At 53.3% G+C, this 18,390-nt stretch overlaps 1 protein-coding gene across 1 annotated transcript in view; it reads right to left on the bottom strand.

Moving 5' to 3' along the window:
* Positions 1-13,533, bottom strand: part of ARAP3 (ArfGAP with RhoGAP domain, ankyrin repeat and PH domain 3) — a 437,919-nt gene extending 424,386 nt beyond the window's left edge. The window contains exons 1-2 of the mRNA XM_039702724.1: positions 13,502-13,533; positions 13,408-13,413 (exon numbers count right to left, since the gene is read on the bottom strand). The gene's annotated coding sequence lies outside the window, so the exon portion shown is untranslated. The remainder of the gene's footprint in view (positions 1-13,407; positions 13,414-13,501) is intronic.
* Between the last annotated feature and the right edge of the window lie 4,857 nt (positions 13,534-18,390).

Here is an 18,390-nt window from a genome sequence, read left to right as displayed (position 1 = left end):
CAACTCCTCCAACCCCAAAAGGCAGCTCTGGAATGCAGCATCCCATGCCCAGCACCCTGCAGGGCTCTCAGAGTGAAGGTGTGGCCTCCAACACTCCCAGAAAAATCCAATATATCTGATTTTCCAAAGGAGCCTCTCGGTTGTCTCCAATCAATGCGTGGCCATGAAACAATGAGGGCACAGCCCCAAAAGGGGTGGGAGCAGCGAGCTGCCAGCTCTTCCTGCATCCACGAGCTCGCAGTTTCCAGGAGGAATCACTTGCCAATACATATGGTGTTGTGTGGATGGGAAATGTCACGGAACATAACGTCCTGATATGTTTAAAAATAAATCGCTGGGATGGCTGAAAAAATAAATGACTGAAGGGAGGGGACTTGTCGTGGTTTCTGCTGGGGATTAATTTTGTTGTTTGGTTTGGGGAGAGCTCGATTCAGGTGTCAAAGCTGGTGTTGGTTTGATAAACTGGGGGGTTTGGCTCGGTCTCCGAGGAGTGCTGGGGAACGAGGTCAGTTTCTTAATTAATTTATGCAAATTGCTGCTTCCTTCTCCTCTGTCTGAATGTTAGTGACACCTGTCTTATCTCCTCACAGCTAATTGCAGGGAACAAATGGGGAAGCATGGGCAGGACTTTGGGAACAGCACCAGCAGGAGTGATGGAACTTCCACAACCAGCCCAGAAAGCTGCAAAATGATCATAACCATTACCGATGATTGATTATGATTGGCACATTCTCTAAAGCATTGATCAGACCCATTCCTGGGCTCCCATTCCATGCATGGAGCAGGAATATCCTTGCAGGAGCCTGGAGCATCAGGATGAGCTCCTGGATGGATGTCACGCTTGGAAAATCCTCCCCAAATCCTCTTCCTGGGTTTCCTCCATGTCCCTCCACCTCTCCCTCCCTGCTCTGTGTGATCCTCCCAAACCCAGAATTTGCCTTCCAAGGGAGCTGGATCCTGCAGGTCCCTTCCAAGCCAAACAATTCCATGTTTGGTGATCCCAAGGGCAGCTTCCCTGAGCCTCACAGAGTGGTGGGAGCTGTCCCTGCTCACTGAGATTGCACTGGATGACTTTAAAGGTTCCTCCCATGTGATCCTCCCAAACCCAGAATTTGCCTTCCAAGGGAGCTGGATCCTGCAGGTCCCTTCCAAGCCAAACAATTCCATGTTTGGTGATCCCAAGGGCAGCTTCCCTGAGCCTCGCAGAGTGGTGGGAGCTGTCCCTGTTCACTGGATGCCTTTAAAGGTTCCTCCCCACCAAATCATACTGGGATTTTTCCATAGAACTGGGCTGTAAATGAATGGATTTTTCATAATAATAATTCAAAAACAGTGCAAATTCCTGCCCCAGAGGGATGGGAATAGGTAAAATGGGCTGGGAAAAGACTGCAGTTACTGCAATGGGAATGGTGCACCCCAAAGTTTCTCCTGTCCTTCTCCCCTCCCCTATTTATGGGCTATTTGGGGAAGAGAAAGTCTTCAATATTCCCTGTGTTCATTAACATTCCAGGTAGGTTTATTTAATTTTATTTTTAAGGAATTTCCTGTGGTTTTGATGAGGCACAAGGAAGAAACCAAAGCTGGGACAGCGGGAAAAGATCCCAACAGAGGGAAGGGAGATGAAGAATGTTGGTGCAGCTGCTCCAGCTTGGTCTGAATGCCAATATTTAGTGTTTTCTGATCATTTCATTACCCAGACAGGACAAACTGGACCAGCTCATGCTGGGCCCAAGCAGATATCCCAGGAAAATCTTGTTTTTCTGGTGGAAGATGCTCCAGAACCAGTCAGCACATGGCAAATGCCTATTTCCAGGATAATTTATCACAAATTCTTTTGGATCTTTTGTTTCTTTGGGGAGTGATTTAAAAAATACAGGTTTCAATTAATTAAGAAAAAACATTATTTGGGCCCAAAATTGCAGGGTTCTGCATGAAAAAAGACATGTCCAGATTTTAAAGCAGTTTTAGGTTGCTTTTGTAGGTTTTTGTGTTTTTTTTTTCCTGAAGGAAACCTGTTTTGTTCAAAACTCCAAAGCCTCCAGCATTATATCCAAGAGATTCTACATGTTTTATTCCTTTTTTTTTTTTCATATTTTTTTAACTATTTGAAAATTTGGCTGGGGTGAAAAAAGCAGAATCACAGGAGCCCTGCCTGGCATGAAAGTTCCTTTTCCTGGCAAAATCCAGCCCAAATATGATGAAGCAACACCCCCTTGGGGGAGCAGCCTCATCCCAGCAGGAGAGCTGCAGGTGGGACTGGAGGCTGGGCCGTTCCCACCCCTGGGGCACAGCAGGATTCCTGCCTTTTCATGGCTTTTTCATCACTGCTGGAAATGGAGGCACTTTTCCCTAGAAAAATATCCAGTTTTTCCAAGTTGTGCTCCCACCTCCCTCCTCTCCAGCCCCGGGGTTCCCTCCTCTCCTGCCCTTCTGCTTCCCCCTAAAGTCCAGCCTGGCTGGATTTCCCCCCAACCTCCCTGCCTGGGGCTGCTCTTGGGGCTCCTGAGGGGTTTTCCCACCAGGCACCCACCAAACATAAATTCAAGTGTCCATGTGGGCTGCAGAGGGAAGTGGGAGGATGAGGATGAGGATGAGGATGAGGATGAGGATGAGGATGAGGATGAGGATGAGGATGAGGATGAGGAGGAGGATGAGGGGGGGGATGAGGGGATGGGGATGAGGATGAGGATGAGGATGAGGAGATGGGGATGGGGATGGGGATGGGGATGGGGATGAGGGACACAGGATACAGCTTAGGAAGGCGTCCTTGGCACTTTGGGTTCCGTGATGGCTGCAGAGCCCCCAGTGTCACTGTCCCCACTGTCAGTCTGGGGACAGGGCTGTCCTGAGGGCCAGCAGTGCTTGGTGCTGCGTGCAGGTGCTCCCACAGGGGGTGCAGATCTGCTGGGGGTGTCCTGGTGTCCAGCTGCAGCTCCAGGAGCCAGCATACTGTTTGTCTTCTCAATTCCAACATCCCCCGTGCCCAGGGCTTTCCTCAGGCTCTGGACCTCCAGCCAGGGGACAGCCACCTGCAGGCCCCAGCCACTGGACTGCACCTCGCAGGTGCCTCATCCCTGAGCGATTCCAGCCGGGATGAGCCCGGAGCAGCCTCTGCCGCTGCCCGAGCCCCGCAGCCAAGCGGCTTCTCCCAAAATAACTCCCAGCGCCGCGCCGCTGGCGGATCCGCCCTCCTGGGATGTGTGGAGGGGCTCAGCACCTCAAACTCGGCAGGGAATTCGGTGCTCGAGCGAAGTGTGAGACTGTGGGAAGCGTCTGGAGCGGCGGCGGCTCCGCTGTGCCAGCCTGGCAGCAGCTGCCACCGCCCGTATGGCTCTGCCCACATGCACCCCCTCTGCAGTGCCTCCCGAATGTGCAATATCAACATTGCGGGAGCAGAGGATTTCTGCATGTCATTATCCCAAGGTTTATTTGAATAGAAGGCTGGCGGGGGGAGGCAGAGCCGGCTCCGGCACGGCTCCGGCGGAGTCTCGCAGCTCGGCTCGGAGATGCCGATAGACAGCGGGAGCACAGACACAGCCAGGGCTGTGTTTGCTTTGCCGAGTGCTGCTAAAACATGTTGCCATCGAGATTCCCAAGCCCCACGTTTCTAAAATATTCATCGCCACAGCCCAGATTCCCTCCCGAGGAGCAGAAACCCAGGCAGAGACGAGAATCTATCTGGCATCCCCTTGTGGCTTTGCTTCTCCCTGCTGCGGTGGGAGAGCAAGGAGCACAACCATGGCAGAGCCCAGGACTCGCTGGATTGCTGCCAGGCCTCGTGGCAGACACGAGGGTGTCCTCACATAGTTATCCCCTCAATATCTGCACCACGGAGTCGGGGATGAGGAATCAGTCATGGGGAACCCATAACAAGGGGGTAGGGAATCAGTGATGAGGGATCCATAACAAGGGGGCTGTAAGGAATCAGTGATGAGGGATCCATAACAAGGGGATAAGGAATCAGTGATGAGAGATCCATAACAAGGGGGCTGTAAGGAATCGGTGATGAGGGATCCATAACAAGGGGATAAGGAATCAGTGATGAGAGATCCATAACAAGGGGGCTGTAAGGAATCGGTGATGAGGGATCCATAACAAGGGGATAAGGAATCAGGAATCCATAACAAGGGGGCTGTAAGGAACAGCCACACAAGCTGCAATCAGGAACAACAGCCAGCAGTGTGGGCAGAGCCCCTTAGTGACACTTCAGACTCCCCTGGGTACCTTCAGAGGTCTCTGAGCTGTGTCCAGGGGCAGGATGGACCTGCAGGAGAAGCTCTCCAGCATGGACCTGCTGTTCCTGAGGTCAGGAATTTTCCATCCCCTGCATGCCCTGCTGCCCTTTGGGATCTCATCCAGCGCCCCACTGCTGTCACATGGAGATGAGACCATCATGGTGGCTTTAAAGAAGAAAAATACACTCTCTCTCCTGACCTAGTGGAGTTTTGCTGTCCCTGAGTTTCCCGGAGGTCCTGGTCACAAAAGCTACATTTTGGAGCGACTCCATGAGCAGAGCATTGCCCCGAGGCAGCAGCAGCTGCTCCAAAATGACCTGCTTTGGGGGCAGGGGTCCCATTTCAAAGGGCCAGGGAATGCTCGAGGACCAGTTCAGCCGCAGCCCCATGAAAAGGCTGAGCTCAGGAGGTGCCCCGGGGCTCCAAACGGCACCTCCAAATTCCCAAGTGCAGATGTTCTTCCCACCCAGCCCTCCCAGCACCCTGCAGGCCAAACCATCGCGTTTGTGGGTCAAATTTCATTAAGAAGGGCCGGATGCTTGGAAGACATCGAACGTTTGTCTCTGGTTATTGTCCGGGTGATTTACATAATGGATTAGCACAGATTAGCCCGGCACTGGGAGAGGCACCGGCTCGCTTTGCATGCTCCACAGGCGAAGGATTCCGGCTGGAAATGGGATGATCTAATAACAGGGATAATTGCTGCTTTATGGACTATAAGTGCTGCCGTGTCAGGGGCTCCTCCGCCTCGACAGTGAGGCCATTGTACAAATTTAAATCCCCCGGTCACCCCACAGCTCTCAGTGACAGCGAGTGGCCCCACAGTGACTTCACGGGGACACCGAACACCTGCACCACGAGATACCAGCAGCGAATTAATTGATCCAACCCCTTAAAGCTGCTTTCACGGGATCCCCGGTGCTGATAATCCCGCTTTCCCACCCCCCAGAGCGATGCTGGAGCAGGGGAAACTGAGGCAGGAGCCGTTTCCCTTTGCACAAAGTGGAGGGTGGGGTTCCCTTATCACCCCTCAATCTCAGTGCTTTTATCTTTGATTCCCTGAGGGTAAATTCAGGGCTCGACAATTAATTTCTGCTGGGTGTTTTGCACTGCTCAGGAGCCAGCCAAGCCCATACTGTGAATATTACAAAGCTTTTTAGAACAGGAGAGCTTGGCAATTGCGACAGCGCTTTTGAATCATTCATAATTTTGCACAGGGGCAACTTCTGTAGGTGTCTCGTTTCCTCTATGTTCATAATGTTTTAGGACTAAAAATAACAAGGAATTGCTGTTCAAAATGTGAACGAGGAATTAGAATTGCCAAGGAACTCGGGAGTCAAACTGTACTGGAGGACATCAGAGCCTGCCCACAGCCGCAGCTCCAAAGCCAATTAATCCCGGGTTAGGCACAGGAAAACGTGTGCCTGGGAAGATTGGGAACCAGCTTCCACCTCCCAGCCAAGCAATATGCAGATGAGTGAGGAGAAGGGGATTTTGGGGAAAGTTAGCTGGAGCTCCTTTGTGCCCACAAACACTGCAGTGCTGAGGCCAGCTGAGCGCCTGGGCTGCATCCCTCTCAAATTCTCGGGAGGAAAGCACTGCCTTGGGACAGCAGAGCTGCACTCCTGCTCCTCACGGGAGTCTCCTGCCTTGGGAGTGCTTCCCTTGTGAGGCTGCTCCCATGGCTTGGGGCAAAATCTGGAGAGGTTTAAATATCTCCTGGGGATATTGGATCCCTTCCTGCACAGGGGCTTTGCTGGAGCTGCCTGGGACATTCAGTGGTGACAGTCATGGAGCTGGGGCACAGGAAGGACCTGGAGCTGCTGGAGCCAGGCCAGAGGAGGCTCCAGGATGGGCACAGGGATGGAGCAGCTCTGCTGGCAGGAAAGGCTGGCACAGCTGGGAATGTTCACCTGGAGAGGAGAAGCTTTGGGGTGACCTCAGTGTGGCCTTGCAGGGCCTGAAGGAGCCCCAGGAAACATGGAGAGAGACAATTGACAAGGGCTGGAGGGACAGGACACAGGGAATGGCTCCCACTGCCAGAGGGCAGGGCTGGATGGGATATTGGGAATTAGGAATTGTTGCCTGGGAGGGTGGGCAGGCCCTGGCACAGGGTGCCCAGAGCAGCTGTGGCTGCCCCTGGATCCCTGGCAGTGCCCAAGGCCAGGCTGGACAGGGCTTGGAGCAGCCTGGGACAGTGGGAGGTGTCCCTGCCATGGCAGGGAATTGAAATGGGATGAGGTTTAAATTCCCTCTCAACCCAAATCATTCTGGAATTCTCTGACCATGATTGCTCTGGGCTGGGCTGAGCCAGAGCTGCCCTCAGACCCCTCACAGTGTCCTGGCTGGCTCAGAAGGAGCAGCTGACCCTCCCAGCTGGTGGAGTTGTTATCCTAAAGCAAAGCCACCCCCTCTGACCCCCCTGGGTTTGGGATCCCCTCTTGAGCCAGAGCTGCCCTCAGACCGCTCACAGTGCCCTGGCTGGCTCAGAAGGAGCAGCTGACCCTCCCAGCTGGTGGAATTGTTATCCTAAAGCAAAGGCCTCCTGCCTCTGACCGCCCTGGGTTTGGGATCCCCTCAGATTCCTTTCCAAGAGGTCACTGCTTAGATCCTTCTCTGCCTTAGATCCGTCCCTGCCTTAGATCCTTCCCTGCCTTTCCCAAGCCTTGCCCAGCCCCCCCGAGCCATCCTCCATGGCAGGGGTCTGCTCCAGCGCCTTGCCTGATGATTTCTGTGCTGAGCTCTCCTCTGAGCCGAGGGGATGAGGAGAATTCACGTCCTGGAAGTTTCAGCCTCTTCTTTCGGAATTAATTTTGCAAGCTCCTCCTTGGCCCAAGCTCTCTGTGGGCTCAGGCAGAACAGGGCCAGCGAGAGGGGAAAGTCATGTTGCTGGTTAAATCTCCAAAGCAAAAATAATCCATTTTAATGAAGGTTCACAATCTGCAATGAATGTGAAACAATGTTGTCAGCTAAGCTGTTGCATTATTCACTTTTATTTGTACAAGGTCCTTCCATTAATATTTGACTACAAGAGAATGCAATTAAAAATTTTCTACTTGAATAAACCTCTCACCACGGTGTTGGTTAAAGGATAAAACCTTTTTAGGGTGGTGGAGAGGGGAATTTAGCACACTGGCACGTGGGTCACACACTGACTCTCATCCTCCTGCACCCCAGGTTTGGTTCCCTGCTCTCATTTTCTGCAGTGTCTTCCCTTCCATCCTCGCCCCTCATCGGCTCCTCTGGGCTCCCCTGCTCCCTTCCCTGGCATTTGGAGGATCCCAACGCAATCATTTCCTTCAGAGCAGAGCCAAGACAGGCAGGGCAGGGAGGGGCGATGTGCAGGCCGGTGGGCAGCACCCCCAATCCACAATTCTCCAAATATTCAGGCTGAGGCAGAGCCCCATTTTCCAGGGAAGGAGTGGGGCTTTGCTTTCGTGTCCAGGGGTGTTTGCTGGCAGGGAGAGATGATTTATTATTTAAATTTTGGCATGCATGGCTGGGCACTGAATTACTTGTAATCTCCCAGGATGGGAGGAAAAAACCTTCTAGGATCAGGGAAGAGAGTTCAGACACGAGCTCAGCTCGTCACAAAAGAGAAGATGTTGGGGACAAGGGACACAAGGATGATATGCAAAGCATGGAGTCACATATAGAAGGATTAGGCACTAATTCCCTTTCCAGAGCATCCAGGAACAAAGAGCTTGTGATGAAAGTAAAGCCACAGAGTTGAGGTGGGCACAGAAGGTTGAAATATGGCCAGGTTTGTACAGATTGGTGGCAGGGAAGAGGACAATCCATGAGCTTGGAACTGTTGGGCCTTTGGGAGGTCCCTCCCTGCTCCCAGGCCCCTTCAGGGAGCTGGGAAGTGCCACCAGGAGATGGACATTCCATTCTGTGCTGCTTCACCTCCTGGAGAGCCCAACACTCCCTGGGAAAAGCATGAGGGAAGTTTGGGAGCCTGGGGGGCAGAGCTGGATGGGATAGAGGGAGAAAATATGTGTGGATATGTGGAAAAGGAGCCTCTGGCCTCAAAAAATGAAGCATAGGAGAGGTTTGGAGCTTCTTTTGGAGCAGAAATTTGGGGGCTGAGAAAGCCAACCTTGGGGGCAGGGAGATGGCCAGAGAACATAGGAGTGTCTCCAGGAGCAGGGGAACAACCTTGGAGAGTGACTTCTAGAGGAAAAGGACTCCCAGGAGAGTTTCCACCTCCTCAGGGACTTCCACACAAGCAGAAGAGAAACCAGAGAAGAATTTTGGGGAAGAATTGCTCTGGCTCAGCCCATCCAGGTCCAGCATCCAAGATCATCTTTGGTTTTTTGGGAGAATATCTGCCAGGGCATGCAGTGGGCAGAGATCCAACCCCATCCCATGGCATAGCCTGGCTGATCCCTGTGGGAATTCTATACCTTCACCATTAAACCCCACCCAGGAACTTTTGCACACCTACATCTGCTTAATGGTTGGATTTGCTCATCTTAAAGGTCTTTTCCAATCTAAGCAATTGGGATCTGTCTCCTTTCAGGACCAAGCAGGACCTGCTGCTGTGCCATAAATTCAGAAAAGCTGCCAGCACTGTCCTCCTCTTCCTGGGATGAACATTTTCACATTTCTGGGACAGCCACAGCTCCTCAGGAGATCTCCTCTCCCGGGATCATCACTGGGGCTGGAGCAGCCCATCCACAGGGATCCCAATGAACGCAAAAACCAACCAGCAGCAACTGCAGGGAGGATTCAGGGAATGTTCTGTGCATGATTCTGCTCTTCCCTTCTCTCCTGCTGGGCTCATCCCTGGCTGTTTGAGGGGAAGGTGGCAGTGACATCCAGAGCTCCAGAGAAGCCACTGGCACCATCTCCAGGCTCTGCTGAGGGGCCCTGGCTGCACCCCTGGAGATTTCACAGCTGCCACTGCAAGGGGGGATCAGATCATCCAATCTTCAGGAATGTGCCCATGGAATGCTAAGCAGCACCTCAAGCAAGGCCTGGGAGCGCACAGAGAGGGATCTTCAGACCTTCAATTCACTACGCTTCAACTCTTCCCAGATAAAGTAAGGATTAGGAAGCCCATTCATCTTCGGGAGTGCTGTGGAAAATCAGCCCATTATTTGTGTCCCATTAATGTTCTCTGGGCTGGGGAGATGAATAATTCCATCCCCAGCAGCAGATTTGTACAGTGAGGAGTACAGAAGACAAGGGCCCATCCCAAACAATCAGGCTGGAGCAGCATGTGAGGGATGGTTCATGGAATGTGTGCCAGGATTCCAGCCCAGGCCAGGCTCTCCAGGAGGAATGGAGTGCAGCTGCATCCCAATCCCAAAGCATTCCCAGAGAATCATGGACTGGGTTGTCTTGGAATGGTCCTTGAAACCAGACTCGATGATCCTGGAGGGCTTTTCCAGCCTCAATGATTCTGGAATTCTGTGAAATACTTTATTTTCATCCAGACCCCTCTCCTCAGGACAGACCCACCCTTCGATCTGAGGAAACCTCAGAGACAGAGCCCGGCGAATTCCAGGCAGCTGGAAAAGGCAGTGGCTGGACAGGAGCTGGCCGCTCCTCCCGTGCTGGGTGAGGCTCCTGTCCCACCCCCAGAGCTGCTGGGGAAGCCTAAAGGTGCTGAAATCTGGTTATTGAACGATCCGGGAGTGCTGCACTGCTGCTCAGGGAGATTTATCCCCCATCTGTGCTTGTTTTCCTTCCACCGGCACACCTAATAAATATCCCCTTTTAAACCAAAGCACCTCCATTTACAAACCTGTTAGCAGAGCTCTGGCATTTCCCAAGGATTTTGCCTCCAACATCCCCGCCTGCAAGGCCGCGTGTTAATCCCCAGAACTCGCTGGGATTTTGCAGGCTGGAGGTCCCTGGTGTTTTCTCCTCTGTTAAAAAGCAGATAATCCAAAATCTTCCAGATGCCCACGCAGGTGAGAGCCAATAATCCTGGGAATTTGAGAGAGCGATTACAAACTGAAATTCCTGTTTTAGACGAGCACATCAAGGCTCAGAAACCTTTCCTGTGCACGTAGGGAAGGGAAAAAAATTTTAAAAATTAAAAATCACCAAATCCCAAAGCCCTGCGAGGCAGTAAGTAAAGTTTGGCAACTTCCAAATGCATTCCCCGTTGTTCCAAGCTGTTCCCTGTGGCTCCCCAGAGGGCTGGTCCATAAAGGATAACAACCTTTGCCTGCTGGGAGCTATTAGCTTAAATGGGAGCGGGCTGCTGCAGCATTTAAGGCTGATTAGAATGGTGTCATTGGATTTGTATGCACTCGGATCCATGCAGATGGATTTCACAAAAATTCCGAGAAATTACATCCAGGAAAGGGAGTTAAAGGGATGTCTCAATGCGTGGCAAGGCTCGCTCGGCTGACTGAAATTGCAAATAGAGGAGAAGGAAAAAGAAAAAGAAAACCACAAGGAAGTGAAAATGAGGCTGGGGAATTTAGGAACAGAATTCCAGGCTCTGGAATGGGCAGATGGATTAGGGATCAAAATAGCCACATATCTCTTCCTCATTTTTGCATTAAATTCAAATGATTTTCATTATATATGTGAGCACGTTAAATCGTTGCTGTGTTACACATGGAACTGCACAAAATTCGGGATGCGTGGTTACCCTCCGTGCAGGTGTCATCCCTGGATTACACTTCTCCCATCCCAGCATTTCCAGGCATTCCCAGGCCACACTTAGAGCCAGGAAACCTCATCAGCTCAGGTAGCAACCCCCAAATTTCCACATCCTGGCAACAAGCAGGGAATTTGTCGCCGGATAAAGCCCCTGACCCAGAAAAGCATCGACCTCTTACAACTCATTTGTCTCTCTTTGACTTGCAAATCTCAGGAATTTTCCACCCCAATCAACTCAGCTCTCACCTGCCCCTGAGAGGGCAAAGCAGTTCCTGCAGCATCTTCTGCTCCAAGGTTTTTGGTTTCTCTCAATGCTTTAGTGGCTCCTTTTGGGGGTTTTCTCACCCCTGGAGCTGCTGGAACATTCCCAGCGTTCCCAGACACAGGGAATGAAGCTGGGCTTCCCCAGCCGCCCCGGTGATGCCACCAAGGGTCACTCAGCCAAGCCCAGCGTGCCCAGCACGGCACAGTCAGAGCTTTCCAGCAGCTTCTTGGTTCCCAGAGCCATTGATGAGCTTTCGCTTCATTAAAACAATCGCTAATAAGTGTGGCATTCTTCAGGCAGGCTCCAAGTCTGCTCCCTGCGCCCAAAATCATGGCCTTGGCCTGGTGGGGATGGACCAGGGATGTTGGAATGAGGGAAAGAACAAGCAAGAGTCTTTAAACTGCCTGAAACAGCCTGATGAGCATGGCCATCTTCATCCCATCACATGCATCTCCATCCCATCCTTGGGAAGAGCTGGAATACAGAGGGGCACTGCAAACATCCCACTAATTCCATTGACAAGGCGTCATTCCTTGATTTTCCAGCCCCACCGAGGCCCACTTTTCCAGCTCCAAAACCTCCAAAAGGTTTAACCCTTCCTTCCCTTCTCCAAACTCTCCCTGTTTGGATAAACAGTGCCTCAGCCCCCAATAATCCTTTTTTAACATTTAACAAAATCTTTCTCTCCTTCTTAAGGCTTAAGGAGAACAAAAAAAAAAAAAAGGAAAGAAAAAAAACGCTTTCCCTATTTAGCAACATTCTTGTGATGTTTATTGGAACGGGCTGAAAGAGCTGAGGTTTGAAAATTAGGATCTGGCAAGGAAACAGTGTCCTCAGGGGCCAGAGAACAAACCTCTCTGGGAGGAAAGTGATGGGACCAGCCTTTAAAGGCTGGAAAATTGCAAACCAATGTGCTCAGCAGTATTTTCCTTTATGCAGTTCTTTTATTCTTAAGATGAAAATTGCTTGGGACAAAGGCATGGGTCTCATACCTGGGACAGTGTGCTCCTTCCTCCCCTCTTCCCTGTGAAAATGTGTGCTGCTTTGAAGAGCAGCGATGTTCAGCATGAAGCAAATGCCAACGTGACCATTTTTAATGCAAATTCGCTGCCATCTCTCCCCTCTCCTCTAATGCTGCCTGGGAATGTGTGACAGTGCCTTGGCAGGGCTGTCACTCGGGAAGAACAGGGGCCTGCGGTGCTTTTCCAGGATGAGAAAGTGCCTTGTTGGGTTTCCAGCCTCTGATCCCACCTGGACACAATGGCAGAAGCCTTTTCCAGCCCTCCCTGGGGCTCACTGCTCAGGCACTGTGAGGTTTTAATGAGAGGACAAAGCTGGTGCTGGTGGCATCACTGCGAGGGTGCTCCTGTGGCAGGGCTAGCAACGTACCCCTTGCACAGGCAGGGGTGGGAAAATGTGTCCCCAGTGCCCCTCGCACAGATAGGGGTGGGCAGGGGTGTCCCAGTGTCCCTTTCTTGGGCAGGGATGGGCAGGGGTGTCCCCAGTGCCCCCTTCTTGAGCAGGGATGGGCAGAGGTGTCCCAACTGTGAGGTTTTAATGAGAGGACAAAGCTGGTGCTGGTGGCATCACTGCGAGGGTGCTCCTGTGGCAGGGCTAGCAACGTACCCCTTGCACAGGCAGGGGTGGGCAAATGTGTCCCCAGTGCCCCTTTCTGGGATAGGGATGGACAGAGGTGTCCCCAGTGCCCCTTTCTTGGGCAGAGGTGTCCCCAGTGTCCCTGGTTTGGGTAGGAATGGGTAGAAGCATCCCAGTGCCCCTTTCTTGGGCAGAGGTGTCCCCAGTGCCCCTTTCTTGGATAGGGGGGACAGATGTGTCCCCAGTGCCCCCTTCTTGGGCAGGGATGGGCAGAGGTGTCCCCAGTGTCCCTGTGCTTGGGCAGGGATGGGCAGAGGTGTTCCCAGTGTCCCTTCCTTGGGCAGGGATGGGCAGAGGTGTCCCCAGTGCCCCTTTCTTAGGTAGGGGGGGGACAGAGGTGTTCCCAGTGCCCCTTTCTTGGGCAGGGATGGGCAGGGGTGTCCCCAGTGTCCCTTTCTTGGGCAGGGATGGGCAGAGGTGTCCCCAGTGGCCCCGTGCTTGGGTAGGAGCAGGCGAGGGTGTTCCCTGTGCCTCTGCTTTGTGTCGGGGCAGGCACCGACTCCCGTCCCGCGCCCTCAGCCCCCTCCTCCGCAGCCCGCACGGGGTTAAAGCCTCTCTGCTCTGCCCGGGGGTGGGAATTGCTCCGGAGCCGCTGCCCTGTGCCTGTCCCCGCTCCGGGGGGACGCGGCCGTGCCTTTCCCAGCCGTTCTTCCCACACTTTCCCCGGCGCGGGGCGGGCAGGCGGAGGTTCCCACAGCCCCGCCGGGAGCAGGGGAAGCGCAGCCCCCGGGGCCGGCTCTGGGAGCCGCAGCTCGCCACAGCCCCCTGCTGCCGCAGCCCCGGGCACAGCCCCGGCTCTCTCGGGGGTAAATACTCACAGCGGGAGAGTCCGAGTGCCTTTTCCATGGAATTCCATCCCCATCCTGCCCCGAGCAGCCCGCGCTGCTGGACGCTGCTCGCGCCCTTTGTGACCCGGGTGCACACCTCGGGGAGGGAACCTCTCCTGATCGCTGCTCTGGCACACAAATCATGGAATCTTGGGATGGCACAATCATGGAATGCAATGGAAGGGGCCTTAAAGCTCATCTCCGTCCACCTCATGCCATGGCGGGGACACCTTCCAATGTCCCAGGCTGCTCCAAGCCCTGTCCAGCCTGGCCCTGGACACTGCCAGGGATCCAGGGGCAGCCACAGCTGCTCTGGGCACCCTGTGCCAGTGTCACTGCCTGCCACAGCCAGGTCACTGTTCCTGTGCCCATAAAGACACCTGAACACCAGTCCTGGCCTGCGTCACCCCTTCCATGGGGGACACCACCCCTGCAGGAGCTGGAGGAGCCCAGGAGCTCCTGCCCCAGCCTTTGGGGCTGCACACCACTCTCTGCAAGTCCTTCGCCAGGCCTGCACCCTCCTGCTCCCTGGGGTGGCTCCTGTGCCACAGAAATGCCCATCCTGGCTGCAGCTGCAGAGGGAACACTGGATGTGAGGGTTCAGCCAGCGATGGGTCACCATTCCCAAAGCCTGGGAGGATTAATGAATTCTTACTCATTAATTAGCCCTGTCTGGGCAGCACACGTGCTACAGCAGGCGTGGAGGAAAGGTCATTTCCTCCAGGTGCCCTTACACCTGGGCTTTGCTGTGGACACGACATTCCCAAGGCAGACAAGAGGAGGGTAGAGAGAAAAGAGCCTGGGAACAGCATCCACAGGGATGGGAAAAGAGCCTGGGAACAGCATCCAGCAGAATCCTGCCTGTGGCATCAGGTGACCCCACCTCCGACCAGGACCAAGCTGATTTTCCCACCTGAGGCACACCAGAAGATGGGAGGAGAGCTCCAGGAACTATTCCTGATGCCCAGGGATTATGGGGAGGCCATGGGAAGCGGCTGGGAGAGGCAGCAGGCAGGGAGCAGCCGAGCTGTAATCCCACACCCTTGGCTATTTAACGCTGCTTATTGCAGCCCTCAATTCTCCCTCTCCCTGCAAGACAAATGTGATCAGTGCTCCGTGAGCCTGCCCAGCCCTCCCCAGCCCCGCTGCAGCCGGCAGGGAGTTTTGCTGGGGGGCAGGATAAGATTGTGCAGATATAATAACTCCATTCATCACCGGCGAGCGGGGCGGCGAGCGGCACTTTGTAAATGGCTCAGGAAGTTTGGCAGCTCAGATGCCACCAATCTCCCTGACAGGCAATACCAGGGTGCCCTGGAGCCCTGGGGCAGCACAGCCAGGGCAGCCACAGCTATGGGCACTGTGCCAGCAGGGACTCTGCTGCCCCATGGGGAGAGGATGGAGGGGAAGGCTCTCTCTGCCTTGAGAATCCCGGGAAAGTGCTCAGAGCAGCAGGAGGACAAGTCTGGAGGGGCTCATTCCCCAGGAGTGAGGGATGGTCTGAGGGCAGAGCACCCACAGGTCCCACGGGACCCATCCTCAGCCTCCCACAGACTCTGGGAGCTTTGCAATTAAAATCACAAAATTACAGAAAACCTGGGTTGGGAGAGACCTTAAATATCTCATCCCACCCCCTGCCATGGCAGGGACACCTCCCACTGTCCCAGGCTGCTCCAGCCCCAATGTCCAACCTGGCCTGGGACACTGCCAGGGATCCAGGGGCAGCCACAGCTGCTCTGGGCACCTGTGCCAGGGCCTGCCCACCCTGCCAGGGAACAATTCCTAATTCCCAATATCCCATCTCTCCCTGCCTCTGGCAGTGGGAGCCATTCCTTTGTCCTGTCCCTCCAGCCCTTGGAAATCACCTCTCTCCACCTTCCTTGTAGTCCTCCTTCAGACACTTGGAGCCTGGGGATGTGTTGCCTATGGAAGACCTGGATATCCAAGGATTTGGTGCCTTCCCAGCTCACTCACACACAGAAACGCAGCACTGGTCAGTGCATCCCTCCTGTCCCCTCCTGACTCAGAGAAATAACTTCCATCAGTGAAACTGGAAAAGGAATTATGGATGTTTTTTTAAGAAAATGTGCTCCAGCTGCATGCCACATTCGTCCTCGTTGCCTTCAACCCCTGGGAAGTGCAACCCTGCTGCTGACACAGGACTTGGATTCAGGAGCTTTATTAACCCAGATTCCCTGTCGTGATTCCCTTTGCTGATCCAGGACCTGCTGATTTCCATGCCCATCCTACAACCTCCTGTGCATCCCCCCCTGAAAATTCCAGCTTTGCAGAGACACCAGCAAGGGACAAGGCTGTTAAACACTGCAGACATTGTCCATTCCCAACTCAATTTTTTGGCCTACATCCATTTTTAGGGTTTTGGATTCCTTTTCCCAATTTTTAATTATCAAGTTGGTACAGAAGGAACATTGAACCCCACTAGTTTTGCTCCTATCTGTGTTTTTCATTAGAAGCCTGGCATCTCTGGATGAAAATCCAAGGAAGACTTTGTCTTTCCTGACACAAAACAGCCTTCCCAGAGCTTAATAGAAATTTGAGTGAGGCTCTTGCTGCCAAGGATGCAAAAAAAATTGATTTTGTGTGTTCAAATTCACGCCTTATATTTTGCAAAATATTTTCCAAGGGTGAAATTTCCCGTGCTTGCTTTCAGCAGAGTTTGCAGGAATGTGTTGAGCTGCTTCTCCATAGAACAGTGACTACCAATGTTCATTTTCAGGATTAAAATAAAAACAACAAACAAACGATTCTTGTCATTCCACAAAGAATTAGGGAACTGTTGCAGCTTCCTACACACACACACACACACACACAGAGTGTGAGGATTTCTCCACAAAATCCTTGGCACACCGAGGCTGGGTTAAAGGCAAAATAAATAAATAAGTGTATGACACAAATAATTATCCAAATGCCTCGGAGCAGCCCATATTTCAGCAGAGTAATGAAGGCAGGTACTCATTGTGCTCTGTCAAACCAAACAACTCACTTTTAGTATTCCTGCAGTGTTTTCTTCCAGGTAAGCACTATATTTACTTCTAGAATGCTATGGAGGCACTATATCTACTTCTACATTCCCCCTGCTTTTTACATTTTAGGGGAATGGCATTACAGGTGCATTAAATATGGGGATGGAGGAGCATTACTTGGAATATTCAAGGTTCTCCTCATGCTGGGAGCACAGGGTGAAGATGATCTGCTTGAGGGAGGGAGAGAAAATCCAGGGGTTTGGATCAGCTCCCCGACCTGAACATGTGGGAAGAGTGAGAGGGAGAAGAGAGGAGAGGTTTTCAGGCACAGGAGGAGGAATTGGGTAAGTTCTTACAAATACTGAGGGGTCACAGAGTCCCAGGCTGGGTCAGGCTGAGGGGCCACAGGGCTCCCCTGGTGCCACCTCCCTGCTCCAGCAGGGCCAGCCCAGAGCTCAGGGCACAGCAGGGTGTGCTCACAGCTCTGCAGTGTCCCCAGGCAGGGACACTCCACAGCCTCTGCCCCCTCTGCTCAGGGCTGGCACTGCCAGGGCAGCAGTTCTGCCTCCTGGGCAGGGGCAGCTCCTGGGCTCAGGCCCTGCCCGTGGCTCTGGGGCCATGGCTGGGCCTGGAGCAGAGCCTGGGGCTGCCCTGAGCCTGCACACAGGGACACACTGGGACAGACTGGGACAGACTGGGACACACTGGGACACACTGGGACAGCCAGGGCCGAGGCCCCTGTCACTGGGACTCCTCTCCAGCCTGAGCAGCCCCAGCTCCCTCAGCCTTTCCTGGGCACCGAGCTGCTCCAGGCCCTTGCTCAGCTCCAGGAGCTCCTGTCCCTGCTGTGCTGAGGAGCCAGAGCTGCACACAGCACCCAGAGGTGTCCCCAGGGCTGGGCACAGGGCAGGATCACCCCAGAGGTGTCCCCAGGGCTGGGCACAGGACAGGATCACCCCAGAGGCGTCCCCAGGGCTGGGCACAGGGGCATTCCCTGTCCTGCTGGGAGTGCTCTTCCTGAGGCACCCCAGGATCCCATTGTCCTCCTTGGCCAGAATTATTCCTGTTATTTTCCTTCCCTTGAATAGGAGGGAGCCACTCATCCTATGCTCCTTCTTAGTAAAACCTTCTATGCCAGGAAGTGCTGGATATCCTTCTCAATCCCAGGTGGACTGGGAGTGCAAATGTCCTGGACAAAGGATCGGGGAAGAAATCTCATGAGACAGAAGGTGACCAGCTTTAGGGGAGCAGTATAAGGACAGAGCATATGCAGATGTGGCTGGTTTGGACTGGGCAGACTGGGAGGAAGAGCTCCGGAGCAGGCAGGGCAGGAGCTGAAGCTCTGGGAAATCCATATGGGAATGGCCACAGGACTGTGCAGAGACAGCACATAACAGCAACTCCATAAACGATGGACAACATCATAAATCAGAACACAAACCTAAAACCCCCCATCCTGTGAGCATCCCTGGAAAGCAGCAATGCACAGCAGGACACAGGGTCATCAGAGCAAAATTCCAGGACTTTTGGCAGAGAAACTTCATTTTTAAGAAAATTGTTGTTGCTGCATGGAGAGAGTGTCCTGTGTGCATTTTTCTGTTGTTGTTGTTGTTGTTTGGAAAATGAGCCCTTTCCCAGAGGCTGTGATCTATTCCTGCTGGGAGCTGCATTCTCATCCCTGTCCTGGAACCCTGGAGCAGCCCATGAGCATGGGGACAAAAGGAAGAGTCTGAGGGAGTCACCTGGGGCTGACTCCATTTGTCCTTTGCAATTATTTTTCCTCTCTTCTCTTCCAGTGC

Source organism: Passer montanus, unplaced genomic scaffold (genome assembly GCF_014805655.1).
Source record: "Passer montanus isolate IOZ18808 unplaced genomic scaffold, ASM1480565v1 scaffold159, whole genome shotgun sequence".
Taxonomy (NCBI): Eukaryota; Metazoa; Chordata; class Aves; order Passeriformes; family Passeridae; genus Passer; species Passer montanus.
The sequence above is the reverse complement of the archived record's forward strand: the minus strand, read 5'-3'. Positions and strand labels throughout refer to the sequence as shown.